This window comes from Staurois parvus, unplaced genomic scaffold (genome assembly GCF_062004578.1).
Source record: "Staurois parvus isolate SC_StPar_1 unplaced genomic scaffold, SC_StPar_1.0 ptg002155l, whole genome shotgun sequence".
NCBI classification, from domain to species: domain Eukaryota; kingdom Metazoa; phylum Chordata; class Amphibia; order Anura; family Ranidae; genus Staurois; species Staurois parvus.
This window is the reverse complement of record NW_028319951.1, coordinates 33,307-46,145: the sequence shown is the minus strand read 5'-3', so window position 1 is coordinate 46,145 and position 12,839 is coordinate 33,307. Positions and strand designations below refer to the sequence as shown.

Sequence of the window (12,839 nt, the reverse complement as noted above, 5' to 3'; positions counted from 1 at the left end):
GGCCGACACCGATTTGTCAACTTCCTATGAGAATTCATAGGAGTTACTTACCATGGTGGTCATAGGGGCGGAGGACTCATCAGGAATGAACTGCCACCGACCTTTAGGTAATTGGGGACAGCTCCTCCTCATGTGCCCCGTTTGGTGGCACTGGAAGCACCTGGGTGGGGGCCTATCCTTCCTGTGACCCAGATCCCTTGGTTTTTCGTGTGGGGTCTGGGACATAAGAACTTTGGCCTTGTCTTGTTTTCTTCTATCCATTTCCCTCTCTATTGCCGCAAGAGTGGAAAGGATAGCAGGGATAGACATCTCATTATATTCGGGTCGGGCCAGAACCAGCCTTTCCCGAATTTTAGTATCGATGCCTTCCAAAAATTTGGCCCGCAACAGAATGTGCGTCGCGGTCACCTTTACCCCTTCAGTTGGAGCATCAGGTCCAACTTCCAGATCCGCATCCAGTGCCGTCTGCTTGAGACGGCGCCAGAAGCAGGCGCTTTCCTCATTAGGACCCTGGGTGAGCTTCATCATGTCCGTAGTAGAGGTAGCACCATACATTTCTGGAAGCTTTGCCTTTAGCTGTGTACAGAACTCTTTGCCCCCTGAAGTCATCTCCTCATGCGTGGTTATAGAGCACCCTGCAATCACTGTACTGGCCACTTCCATGCCCACCTTTGCCCGTAGGATCTGTGCACAATCTGACCCGCTCATACCATAGCTGAACTGGTTTTGTCCAAACATTCGAGCAAATCCTCTCGGATTGACTCGATAGTCCGGGAGCTCAGCCAGAATAGTGCGGATCTCTGCCGGGGTGAAGGGGACATGCCAAACTACCCGTTCCCCTAAAGTCCGTTCCCCCCGTGCATTGGGAGGACCTTCAAATTGCTGCACCCTGACTGGATAGGCCTCGGTCCGGGAAGAGTGCAAGGGCTGACCCAGCATCATCGGTGGGCTTAGATTAACCACCTCGCTTACTGCACCTTCAGGTTTGAGGTCCCTCAGATCAGGGTATAGCTGGGGGGCAGGGGTCTGATCAGTGGTTCGTAGCGCTTTGATGCAATCCGCCCTGTTTTTTTAACCGGGTGTCTATTCCCCTTGATTCACAGATAGTCTGCAAATCGGTTGTTGAGTAGGCTTCATAGTTGGAAACAGAAGGAGCTGGGGTGAAGCAGGGAGAAGGGAGAGGTAGAGGCAGAGGCTGAGGCATAGAGACAGAAGACACAGAAGGTATGTCAAGAGTGACGTCACTAACAGAAGAGACAGGTGCAGTTATACTTATCTCAGCCACTGTTGGTTGTTGGGGGACCCCAGTAGACCCTGATCCTGCCTGCCTTAGTAGAGTCAGCCCTGAAAGAGCTTCCTCCACCTCTGACACTGGATCCTCCTGTTTTATTCCCTCTGGAGGCCAGGTATACATCACCTGGTTCTTCCGGACAGACACCAGTTTATGTATGCCCTGCTTCCCTAATCGGATTGACCTGTGAAGCCATAGCTGTGCGATCTCTAGTTCTGACGCCTGCATCCGTGGTTCAAATTCAGAGATGAATTTTTCCCACCTCCATGCGTCAAATGTACCTTCCCGGGGAATTTCCCATCTGGTACCCTTCGACCATTTATTCCACCTTTTGAGGGGTTCTGTAGACTTCCCCCCCAAACTCACCTTCATCAGTTGTGCAGCTGTCCTTACCCTGAAGAGGGCTGGTTCCCCCTCTCTCTTCATGGACTGACTACTGCCCATCGTGACTAGTCACTGGTATATATCCCGCGTCCGGGTACCTGTTTACCCCCTGGAGCACTCGGTGGGATCCTACCGAGAGGCCTGATTCCACCACTTTCCCAGCACAGCGTAATTTATGTGATACTTATCGATCACCCGAAGCGCATCAAGTGGCGGTCAGACTGAGAGCACACCTCCCACTCCCACAGCGCAATTTGTGTGATCCTGACCACCCGAAGTGTTTGTGGTGACCAGGACTTCCCTGGACCGCCCACTCACACAGCGTAATTTATGTGGTTCTCATCACCCACTGTGTTTGGCAGGCCACACCGCACAATGATGAAAGTGGCTTTTCTCTCCCTGCACACAGTAGCTAACACAAGTCAAAACAAAAAGAGGGGTTCTTGGATGTTACTTAGGGGTCACTGGTTGGGCAGAAACCTGCTAACTGACCTTTAGGAAATTTGTGTAAAAAGAAAAAAACTTTCCTAATACACACAGAAAAACCCTTTTTCAACCTGAAAAACTGTTAAAAAGGACAAAGTGGATCCTTATGAAAAACACGGGACGTTTCACAGTAAAACAATTACACCGAGGTAAACCGAAAAACTGCGCCAAAAGTAACCTTGTTGCTGACTCAAAAATCACTCCTATCAGCACCGCTAAACGATCCACGTTATACACGCAATCTTTACTGCAACCACCTAGAACCGTTTACACAAAAAGTCTGCTGGACGTGAAACACGCGACACAGCAGCTTAAAACAAACCCGCTTTACAATAAGGAACTACTTTTAACAGGAAAAACACAAGAAAAACATAATCACTATACAAGAAATCTATGTGCAAAAACCCAGACTTCACCGCGCTCATTAAATGTGGAACACGTGAAGGGAAAACTCGCTTAATACACTTTAAATTGGCTGGCAATACGCAAATTTAAAGCTAAAAGCAAACAAATGAAACTGTAAAAAATTTGGATTAAAAACACAATATGGGTCAAATGCATATAGGAAACTTCATGCACATTGCATAGAGATTACTGCACATTTGGTAGCCAACAAAATGGCCACCAAACAAAAGGAGTCCATGTGGTTTGTCAAGAAGATGACCCCCCACAGAGGAGCACATGGCAGATACTAGAATGACCCCCCACAGAGGAGCACACGGCAGACTCTAGCCTCAAAATTGCCTCTTACATAAAACAGACTTTTAGACAGAACATACACTGGACAATTACACAACAATATGAAGCACACATACAACACAATTTGGGCACAATCACAGAACGGACATAAAACACCAACATATCACACTAACATGCACATGTAACAAAAAGGACCCCCTGCTGCATGCTTGCTGGGAGCAGTGGTACCACAAAACATTGTACAGACCACATAACACAGATCTTACAACAGTTAACAATTAACCTAAGCCTTTCAGCACTGTAATAATTACCTCACGTGGAGGGGGGTAAAGCAATCACCACAGTACCTACAACCCGCAAATACTTACCTAACACTATGCAACAACTTTTACCCACTAAAACATATACCCGTTTAATTTTTGGTTGGAAGATTTTTTAAACTTGACCAAATCCAGCCAACCAAAACCCCCCCCTCTGCTGCGTTCCGCAGAGACAAACCCTTGTCTTTCACCCACAAATCAAGAGTTTAGGACAAAAAACGAGGTCCTTGTTAAGCGGTATTTCTTGTTAGCTAACAGAGAGCGAAATCAGCCACACGAACACGCAAAAAGCGATCCTCTTAATGGCAGAGAGACCTGAAATGTGCCGGCATACTTTTTGCTAGTTCATGATGGCCATTCCCCCCTCGTTCTAGGTTAGCTACGCAAGAATACGCGTTAGTATCCACCAGGCTCGCCAAACTGTCTTGGAAATTCGCTTTAACGAATTTCTCCTTACCGTGAGTACTCGCAGTTGGATGTGCAGAAATCCCCCATAAAGCTGTGCGAATCTCGCTTACCACGACTGCAGCCAAACTACACGATTCCTGCCCATCCAAATACTTTGGTTCTGTTGAATTTGTGGGTGATGGAGCTCCGTTACCCTAGAATGATCACACGACACTCTAAGGCTGGTTGCAACTCACATAAGGGCTGATTTTAGGCTCAGCTCTCTGTTTTATTAAGAATACACACATGCCCCCCACATGAATAAAGTCAATCCCTCCCACCGAACAATACAATGGGGATTGCCTATACAGAGGATGTACATTCCAATTGGAGCATAGCCTTTGCTATTATCTATCACTGGTCCTCCCCCATGAACCTTCTGAGGTCAGCAGACTTCCTCCCCTTCCCCCCTATGAGCCATCTGAGGTCATATTTCTTGTCCTACTAGCTTCTATTGGTATGTAAAATTCTCTGCACAAGCACTCCCTAAAAATATCAGTCTGTACCTGGATGGGCCCGATACGATCTTTATTAAAACACATCCATCCCAGATACAGTTTCAAGTTGGTAATGGGCTGTAAGATATGCATAAGCCTACACACGGAGTTCACACCGCTTGCGCATTGCGTTATGAAGCCCACGTGGTACCATGCTGCTGATATGTGGATACAGGCCCACGGTCTACTGACAGCAGCATTCGCATGGAATGCCGTGGTGGTATACACGCCGGTCTATAAGCGCAGATCTGCCATCTCATCCATTACCAAGCTGAGTACTGTAATACATACATTGTACATGCGCATGGCCCAATTGCAGCCTTCAGAGCTTTAATTAAGCCACACGAGAGACATATGAATAACACGAATACATGACACATTTAAAGTTCGACCAACAATACAAAATTTCCATGACAGTTACTGGGAGAGGATGTGTGGGAAAAGGAGAGCCCAGGACCTAGCGATGGCTAAGCAAACTAATAATACAGCGAGTTCTTGGACAAATGAAAATCCACAACCGTATGTTCTCCTGCACAAAAAAAGATGGTGATGGCGGTGGTGCAAAAAAAACCCTTTCATGTGGTCCTCGTTAGTATAGTGGTGAGTATCCCCGCCTGTCACGCGGGAGACCGGGGTTCGATTCCCCGACGGGGAGATGGCTTTTTCTACCCACTTAGCAGCACGCCTAAATCACCACGCTCAACTCAAGTCCTTGAATGCTCTTTCAAGAGGGAGCTTTGAGCTCACATTTGCACAACCTGGGGATTGTACAAATCAATCTTATGGCCACCCGGACGCTGGCTTAGTCATTTCTCCCACATCTAGTCAGCTCCACATTTCTCAACAAGCTTGGTGTTTACTTCTGCACGCTGCTGATTGGTGCCATCCCACTTTTGACCCCAGAAACCTTGGGATGGCAGCATCTAAGTTCATGCCCTTTGCTTCATCAAGTATAGATGTCAAAGTGCTGCTAGATGGCCAAGGGAAAATTTGCTAGACTGGTCGGTCCTGTGGGGTGAAATGGGACAGAAGTTAACCAATGCCCATGTAGACATACGCAAAGATCACAAGGAGGACATGTGAGGGGGGGAAAAAAAAAAGTCTAAACAATTGGGAGTGGCCAAGCAGTACAGATCCAAAGGTTCCATGGTGTAATGGTTAGCACTCTGGACTCTGAATCCAGCGATCCGAGTTCAAATATCGGTGGGACCTTCCTTTTCACACTGTCTACTGCTTGGCAACTTGTGTCTTACTGACACAAAGGCCACTGGGAAAAGCAGGATGTGTGGGAAAAGGAGAGCCCAGGACCTAGCGATTGCTAAGCAAACTAATAATAAAGCCAGTTCTTGGAAAAAAGAAAATCCAAAACCGTATGTCTTGATGCACGAAAAAGATGGTGGTGGTGAAAAAGAAAGACTTTCAAGTGGTCCTCGTTAGTATAGTGGTGAGTATCCCCGCCTGTCACGCGGGAGACTGGGGTTCGATTCCCCGACGGGGAGATGGCTTTTTCTACCCACTTAGCAGCACGCTTAACTCACCACGCTCAACTTCAAGTCCTTGAATGCTCTTTCAAGAGGGAGCTTTGAGCTCACATTTGCACAACCTGGGCATTCTACAAATCATTCTTATGGTGAAACCGACGCTGGCTTAGTCATTTCTCCCACAACTAGTCATCTCCAAATTTCTCAACAAGCTTGGTGTCTACTCCTGCATGGTGGTGATTGGCGCCATCCCACTTTTGGCCCCAGAAACCTTGGGATGGCAGCGTCTACGTTCCTGCCCCTTGGTTCATCAATTATAGATGTCAAAGTGCTGCTAGATGGCCAAGGGAAAATTTGCTAGACTAGTTGGTCCTGTGGGGTGAAATGGGACAGAAGTTAACCAACGCCCATGTAGACATACGGAAACATCAGAAGGAAAGAAGGACATCTGGGGAAAAAAGACCTTTAAACAACGGGGCCTAGCCAAGTGAGGTAGAGCCGGTGGTTCCATGGTGTAATGGTTAGCACTCTGGACTTTGAATCCAGCAATCCGAGTTCAAATCTCGGTGGGACCTCATTTTTCACACTGCCTACTGCTTCGCAACTTGCATCTTACTGACACAAAGGCCACTCAGAAAAGCAGCTGCTGAAAACATAGATGCTTAGCAAGCTACTGACCACAGCTACTTTGGGACATAAGCTCCACAGATCGCTATCCATAGACTCAAACTTTCAGCTAATATTGCGTGGCTCTCTCATTTGGAGAAAAGCTCCGGGAAAGAAGGACATGAGAAAGGACTATTGAAAGAAGGGCTCTTTAAGGTCACGCATTCCTAATCCATTGGCTTCTCTTTGTCCAAGTTGAAATCCGGACAACTTGGAGTTTTGCTTGGGTTTACAGCAGAGACGTAAAGCTTCACGTCAGCTAGCTGGGCAGGCTGATGAAGAGAAGAGCTCCCTAAAAGAAGGCAACATTGGTAGCTATCTCTTTTGCTCCCAGGGGCGGGTAAGGGCACACCTGCATTCCTGGTGAATATTCAAAAGGGGGAAGGAAGGACTCCGGGGCAAGAAGTGAGAAGAAAAAGGTGTCTTTGGGAGAGAAAAGAAGGGAAGACAAGAGTCTACTAAGAAAGCAAGTGAGAGGACAAGCCATTCTCTGGAAGAGGATGCAAGGAGAAAGGAGGGTTTCTGGGAGGGGATAGTAAGGGAAAAGGAGTGTCTCCTCAAAAGGAATCAAAGAAAAATGTGGGTTACTGGGAGAGGATGTGTGGGAAAAGGAGAGCCCAGGACCTAGCGATGGCTAAGCAAACTAATAATACAGCGAGTTCTTGGACAAATGAAAATCCACAACCGTATGTTCTCCTGCACAAAAAAAGATGGTGATGGCGGTGGTGCAAAAAAAACCCTTTCATGTGGTCCTCGTTAGTATAGTGGTGAGTATCCCCGCCTGTCACGCGGGAGACCGGGGTTCGATTCCCCGACGGGGAGATGGCTTTTTCTACCCACTTAGCAGCACGCCTAACTCACCACGCTCAACTCAAGTCCTTGAATGCTCTTTCAAGAGGGAGCTTTGAGCTCACATTTGCACAACCTGGGGATTGTACAAATCAATCTTATGGCCACCCGGACGCTGGCTTAGTCATTTCTCCCACATCTAGTCAGCTCCACATTTCTCAACAAGCTTGGTGTTTACTTCTGCACGCTGCTGATTGGTGCCATCCCACTTTTGACCCCAGAAACCTTGGGATGGCAGCATCTAAGTTCATGCCCTTTGCTTCATCAAGTATAGATGTCAAAGTGCTGCTAGATGGCCAAGGGAAAATTTGCTAGACTGGTCGGTCCTGTGGGGTGAAATGGGACAGAAGTTAACCAATGCCCATGTAGACATACGCAAAGATCACAAGGAGGACATGTGAGGGGGAAAAAAAAAGTCTAAACAATTGGGCCTGGCCAAGCAGTACAGATCCAAAGGTTCCATGGTGTAATGGTTAGCACTCTGGACTCTGAATCCAGCGATCCGAGTTCAAATCTCGGTGGGACCTTCCTTTTCACACTGTCTACTGCTTGGCAACTTGTGTCTTACTGACACAAAGGCCACTGGGAAAAGCAGGATGTGTGGGAAAAGGAGAGCCCAGGACCTAGCGATTGCTAAGCAAACTAATAATAAAGCCAGTTCTTGGAAAAAAGAAAATCCACAACCGTATGTCTTGCTGCACGAAAAAGATGGTGGTGGTGAAAAAGAAAAACTTTCATGTGGTCCTCGTTAGTATAGTGGTGAGTATCCCCGCCTGTCACGCGGGAGACCGGGGTTCGATTCCCCGACGGGGAGATGGCTTTTTCTACCCACTTAGCAGCACGCTTAACTCACCACGCTCAACTTCAAGTCCTTGAATGCTCTTTCAAGAGGGAGCTTTGAGCTCACATTTGCACAACCTGGGCATTCTACAAATCATTCTTATGGTGAAACCGACGCTGGCTTAGTCATTTCTCCCACAACTAGTCATCTCCAAATTTCTCAACAAGCTTGGTGTCTACTCCTGCACGGTGGTGATTGGCGCCATCCCACTTTTGGCCCCAGAAACCTTGGGATGGCTGCGTCTATGTTCCTGCCCCTTGGTTCATCAATTATAGATGTCAAAGTGCTGCTAGATGGCCAAGGGAAAATTTGCTAGACTAGTTGGTCCTGTGGGGTGAAATGGGACAGAAGTTAACCAACGCCCATGTAGACATACGGAAACATCAGAAGGAAAGAAGGACATCTGGGGGGAAAAAAGACCTTTAAACAACGGGGTCTAGCCAAGTGAGGTAGAGCCGGTGGTTCCATGGTGTAATGGTTAGCACTCTGGACTTTGAATCCAGCAATCCGAGTTCAAATCTCAGTGGGACCTCATTTTTCACACTGCCTACTGATTCGCAACTTGCGTCTTACTGACACAAAGGCCACTCAGAAAAGCAGCTGCTGAAAACATAGATGCTTAGCAAGCATAAGCTCCACAGATCGCTATCCATAGACTCAAACTTTCAGCTAATATTGCGTGGCTCTCTCATTTGGAGAAAAGCTCCGGGAAAGAAGGACATGAGAAAGGACTATTGAAAGAAGGGCTCTTTAAGGTCACGCATTCCTAATCCATTGGCTTCTCTTTATCCAAGTTGAAATCCAGACAACTTGGAGTTTTGCTTGGGTTTACAGCAGAGACGTAAAGCTTCACGTCAGCTAGCTGGGCAGGCTGATGAAGAGAAGAGCTCCCTAAAAGAAGGCAACATTGGTAGCTATCTCTTTTGCTCCCAGGGGCGGGTAAGGGCACACCTGCATTCCTGGTGAATATTCAAAAGGGGGAAGGAAGGACTCCGGGGCAAGAAGTGAGAAGAAAAAGGTGTCTTTGGGAGAGAAAAGAAGGGAAGACAAGAGTCTACTAAGAAAGCAAGTGAGAGGACAAGCCATTCTCTGGAAGAGGATGCAAGGAGAAAGGAGGGTTTCTGGGAGGGGATAGTAAGGGAAAAGGAGTGTCTCCTCAAAAGGAATCAAAGAAAAATGTGGGTTACTGGGAGAGGATGTGTGGGAAAAGGAGAGCCCAGGACCTAGCGATGGCTAAGCAAACTAATAATACAGCGAGTTCTTGGACAAATGAAAATCCACAACCGTATGTTCTCCTGCACAAAAAAAGATGGTGATGGCGGTGGTGCAAAAAAAACCCTTTCATGTGGTCCTCGTTAGTATAGTGGTGAGTATCCCCGCCTGTCTTGCGGGAGACCGGGGTTCGATTTCCCGACGGGGAGATGGCTTTTTCTACCCACTTAGCAGCACGCCTAACTCACCACGCTCAACTCAAGTCCTTGAATGCTCTTTCAAGAGGGAGCTTTGAGCTCACATTTGCACAACCTGGGGATTGTACAAATCAATCTTATGGCCACCCGGACGCTGGCTTAGTCATTTCTCCCACATCTAGTCAGCTCCACATTTCTCAACAAGCTTGGTGTTTACTTCTGCACGCTGCTGATTGGTGCCATCCCACTTTTGACCCCAGAAACCTTGGGATGGCAGCATCTAAGTTCATGCCCTTTGCTTCATCAAGTATAGATGTCAAAGTGCTGCTAGATGGCCAAGGGAAAATTTGCTAGACTGGTCGGTCCTGTGGGGTGAAATGGGACAGAAGTTAACCAATGCCCATGTAGACATACGCAAAGATCACAAGGAGGACATGTGAGGGGGAAAAAAAAAAGTCTAAACAATTGGGCCTGGCCAAGCAGTACAGATCCAAAGGTTCCATGGTGTAATGGTTAGCACTCTGGACTCTGAATCCAGCGATCCGAGTTCAAATCTCGGTGGGACCTTCCTTTTCACACTGTCTACTGCTTGGCAACTTGTGTCTTACTGACACAAAGGCCACTGGGAAAAGCAGGATGTGTGGGAAAAGGAGAGCCCAGGACCTAGCGATTGCTAAGCAAACTAATAATAAAGCCAGTTCTTGGAAAAAAGAAAATCCACAACCGTATGTCTTGCTGCACGAAAAAGATGGTGGTGGTGAAAAAGAAAGACTTTCATGTGGTCCTCGTTAGTATAGTGGTGAGTATCCCCGCCTGTCACGCGGGAGACCGGGGTTCGATTCCCCGACGGGGAGATGGCTTTTTCTACCCACTTAGCAGCACGCTTAACTCACCACGCTCAACTTCAAGTCCTTGAATGCTCTTTCAAGAGGGAGCTTTGAGCTCACATTTGCACAACCTGGGCATTCTACAAATCATTCTTATGGTGAAACCGACGCTGGCTTAGTCATTTCTCCCACAACTAGTCATCTCCAAATTTCTCAACAAGCTTGGTGTCTACTCCTGCACGGTGGTGATTGGCGCCATCCCACTTTTGGCCCCAGAAACCTTGGGATGGCTGCGTCTACGTTCCTGCCCCTTGGTTCATCAATTATAGATGTCAAAGTGCTGCTAGATGGCCAAGGGAAAATTTGCTAGACTAGTTGGTCCTGTGGGGTGAAATGGGACAGAAGTTAACCAACGCCCATGTAGACATACGGAAACATCAGAAGGAAAGAAGGACATCTGGGGGGAAAAAAGATCTTTAAACAACGGGGTCTAGCCAAGTGAGGTAGAGCCGGTGGTTCCATGGTGTAATGGTTAGCACTCTGGACTTTGAATCCAGCAATCCGAGTTCAAATCTCAGTGGGACCTCATTTTTCACACTGCCTACTGATTCGCAACTTGCGTCTTACTGACACAAAGGCCACTCAGAAAAGCAGCTGCTGAAAACATAGATGCTTAGCAAGCTACTGACCACAGCTACTTTGGGACATAAGCTCCACAGATCGCTATCCATAGACTCAAACTTTCAGCTAATATTGCGTGGCTCTCTCATTTGGAGAAAAGCTCCGGGAAAGAAGGACATGAGAAAGGACTATTGAAAGAAGGGCTCTTTAAGGTCACGCATTCCTAATCCATTGGCTTCTCTTTATCCAAGTTGAAATCCAGACAACTTGGAGTTTTGCTTGGGTTTACAGCAGAGACGTAAAGCTTCACGTCAGCTAGCTGGGCAGGCTGATGAAGAGAAGAGCTCCCTAAAAGAAGGCAACATTGGTAGCTATCTCTTTTGCTCCCAGGGGCGGGTAAGGGCACACCTGCATTCCTGGTGAATATTCAAAAGGGGGAAGGAAGGACTCCGGGGCAAGAAGTGAGAAGAAAAAGGTGTCTTTGGGAGAGAAAAGAAGGGAAGACAAGAGTCTACTAAGAAAGCAAGTGAGAGGACAAGCCATTCTCTGGAAGAGGATGCAAGGAGAAAGGAGGGTTTCTGGGAGGGGATAGTAAGGGAAAAGGAGTGTCTCCTCAAAAGGAATCAAAGAAAAATGTGGGTTACTGGGAGAGGATGTGTGGGAAAAGGAGAGCCCAGGACCTAGCGATGGCTAAGCAAACTAATAATACAGCGAGTTCTTGGACAAATGAAAATCCACAACCGTATGTTCTCCTGCACAAAAAAAGATGGTGATGGCGGTGGTGCAAAAAAAACCCTTTCATGTGGTCCTCGTTAGTATAGTGGTGAGTATCCCCGCCTGTCTTGCGGGAGACCGGGGTTCGATTTCCCGACGGGGAGATGGCTTTTTCTACCCACTTAGCAGCACGCCTAACTCACCACGCTCAACTCAAGTCCTTGAATGCTCTTTCAAGAGGGAGCTTTGAGCTCACATTTGCACAACCTGGGGATTGTACAAATCAATCTTATGGCCACCCGGACGCTGGCTTAGTCATTTCTCCCACATCTAGTCAGCTCCACATTTCTCAACAAGCTTGGTGTTTACTTCTGCACGCTGCTGATTGGTGCCATCCCACTTTTGACCCCAGAAACCTTGGGATGGCAGCATCTAAGTTCATGCCCTTTGCTTCATCAAGTATAGATGTCAAAGTGCTGCTAGATGGCCAAGGGAAAATTTGCTAGACTGGTCGGTCCTGTGGGGTGAAATGGGACAGAAGTTAACCAATGCCCATGTAGACATACGCAAAGATCACAAGGAGGACATGTGAGGGGGAAAAAAAAAAGTCTAAACAATTGGGCCTGGCCAAGCAGTACAGATCCAAAGGTTCCATGGTGTAATGGTTAGCACTCTGGACTCTGAATCCAGCGATCCGAGTTCAAATCTCGGTGGGACCTTCCTTTTCACACTGTCTACTGCTTGGCAACTTGTGTCTTACTGACACAAAGGCCACTGGGAAAAGCAGGATGTGTGGGAAAAGGAGAGCCCAGGACCTAGCGATTGCTAAGCAAACTAATAATAAAGCCAGTTCTTGGAAAAAAGAAAATCCACAACCGTATGTCTTGCTGCACGAAAAAGATGGTGGTGGTGAAAAAGAAAGACTTTCATGTGGTCCTCGTTAGTATAGTGGTGAGTATCCCCGCCTGTCACGCGGGAGACCGGGGTTCGATTCCCCGACGGGGAGATGGCTTTTTCTACCCACTTAGCAGCACGCTTAACTCACCACGCTCAACTTCAAGTCCTTGAATGCTCTTTCAAGAGGGAGCTTTGAGCTCACATTTGCACAACCTGGGCATTCTACAAATCATTCTTATGGTGAAACCGACGCTGGCTTAGTCATTTCTCCCACAACTAGTCATCTACAAATTTCTCAACAAGCTTGGTGTCTACTCCTGCACGGTGGTGATTGGCGCCATCCCACTTTTGGCCCCAGAAACCTTGGGATGGCAGCGTCTACGTTCCTGCCCCTTGGTTCATCAATTATA

At 47.5% G+C, this 12,839-nt stretch overlaps 12 non-coding genes across 12 annotated transcripts; all 12 read left to right on the top strand.

The window, feature by feature from the left end:
• The first annotated feature begins 4,707 nt into the window (after positions 1 to 4,707).
• On the top strand, positions 4,708 to 4,779 carry TRNAD-GUC (transfer RNA aspartic acid (anticodon GUC)). Its single transcript has one exon. It is a non-coding gene; the product is annotated as a tRNA-Asp (tRNA).
• A 485-nt stretch (positions 4,780 to 5,264) lies between these two features.
• Positions 5,265 to 5,336, top strand: TRNAQ-CUG (transfer RNA glutamine (anticodon CUG)). The gene has a single exon. It is a non-coding gene; the product is annotated as a tRNA-Gln (tRNA).
• A 772-nt stretch (positions 5,337 to 6,108) lies between these two features.
• Positions 6,109 to 6,180, top strand: TRNAQ-UUG (transfer RNA glutamine (anticodon UUG)). The gene has a single exon. It is a non-coding gene; the product is annotated as a tRNA-Gln (tRNA).
• An 841-nt stretch (positions 6,181 to 7,021) lies between these two features.
• On the top strand, positions 7,022 to 7,093 carry TRNAD-GUC (transfer RNA aspartic acid (anticodon GUC)). Its single transcript has one exon. It is a non-coding gene; the product is annotated as a tRNA-Asp (tRNA).
• A 482-nt stretch (positions 7,094 to 7,575) lies between these two features.
• TRNAQ-CUG (transfer RNA glutamine (anticodon CUG)) lies at positions 7,576 to 7,647 on the top strand. The gene has a single exon. It is a non-coding gene; the product is annotated as a tRNA-Gln (tRNA).
• A 215-nt stretch (positions 7,648 to 7,862) lies between these two features.
• On the top strand, positions 7,863 to 7,934 carry TRNAD-GUC (transfer RNA aspartic acid (anticodon GUC)). The gene has a single exon. It is a non-coding gene; the product is annotated as a tRNA-Asp (tRNA).
• A 487-nt stretch (positions 7,935 to 8,421) lies between these two features.
• On the top strand, positions 8,422 to 8,493 carry TRNAQ-UUG (transfer RNA glutamine (anticodon UUG)). The gene has a single exon. It is a non-coding gene; the product is annotated as a tRNA-Gln (tRNA).
• A 1,372-nt stretch (positions 8,494 to 9,865) lies between these two features.
• Positions 9,866 to 9,937, top strand: TRNAQ-CUG (transfer RNA glutamine (anticodon CUG)). Its single transcript has one exon. It is a non-coding gene; the product is annotated as a tRNA-Gln (tRNA).
• Positions 9,938 to 10,152: 215 nt separating this feature from the next.
• On the top strand, positions 10,153 to 10,224 carry TRNAD-GUC (transfer RNA aspartic acid (anticodon GUC)). Its single transcript has one exon. It is a non-coding gene; the product is annotated as a tRNA-Asp (tRNA).
• Positions 10,225 to 10,711: 487 nt separating this feature from the next.
• Positions 10,712 to 10,783, top strand: TRNAQ-UUG (transfer RNA glutamine (anticodon UUG)). Its single transcript has one exon. It is a non-coding gene; the product is annotated as a tRNA-Gln (tRNA).
• A 1,396-nt stretch (positions 10,784 to 12,179) lies between these two features.
• Positions 12,180 to 12,251, top strand: TRNAQ-CUG (transfer RNA glutamine (anticodon CUG)). The gene has a single exon. It is a non-coding gene; the product is annotated as a tRNA-Gln (tRNA).
• Positions 12,252 to 12,466: 215 nt separating this feature from the next.
• Positions 12,467 to 12,538, top strand: TRNAD-GUC (transfer RNA aspartic acid (anticodon GUC)). Its single transcript has one exon. It is a non-coding gene; the product is annotated as a tRNA-Asp (tRNA).
• The last annotated feature ends 301 nt before the right edge of the window (positions 12,539 to 12,839 follow it).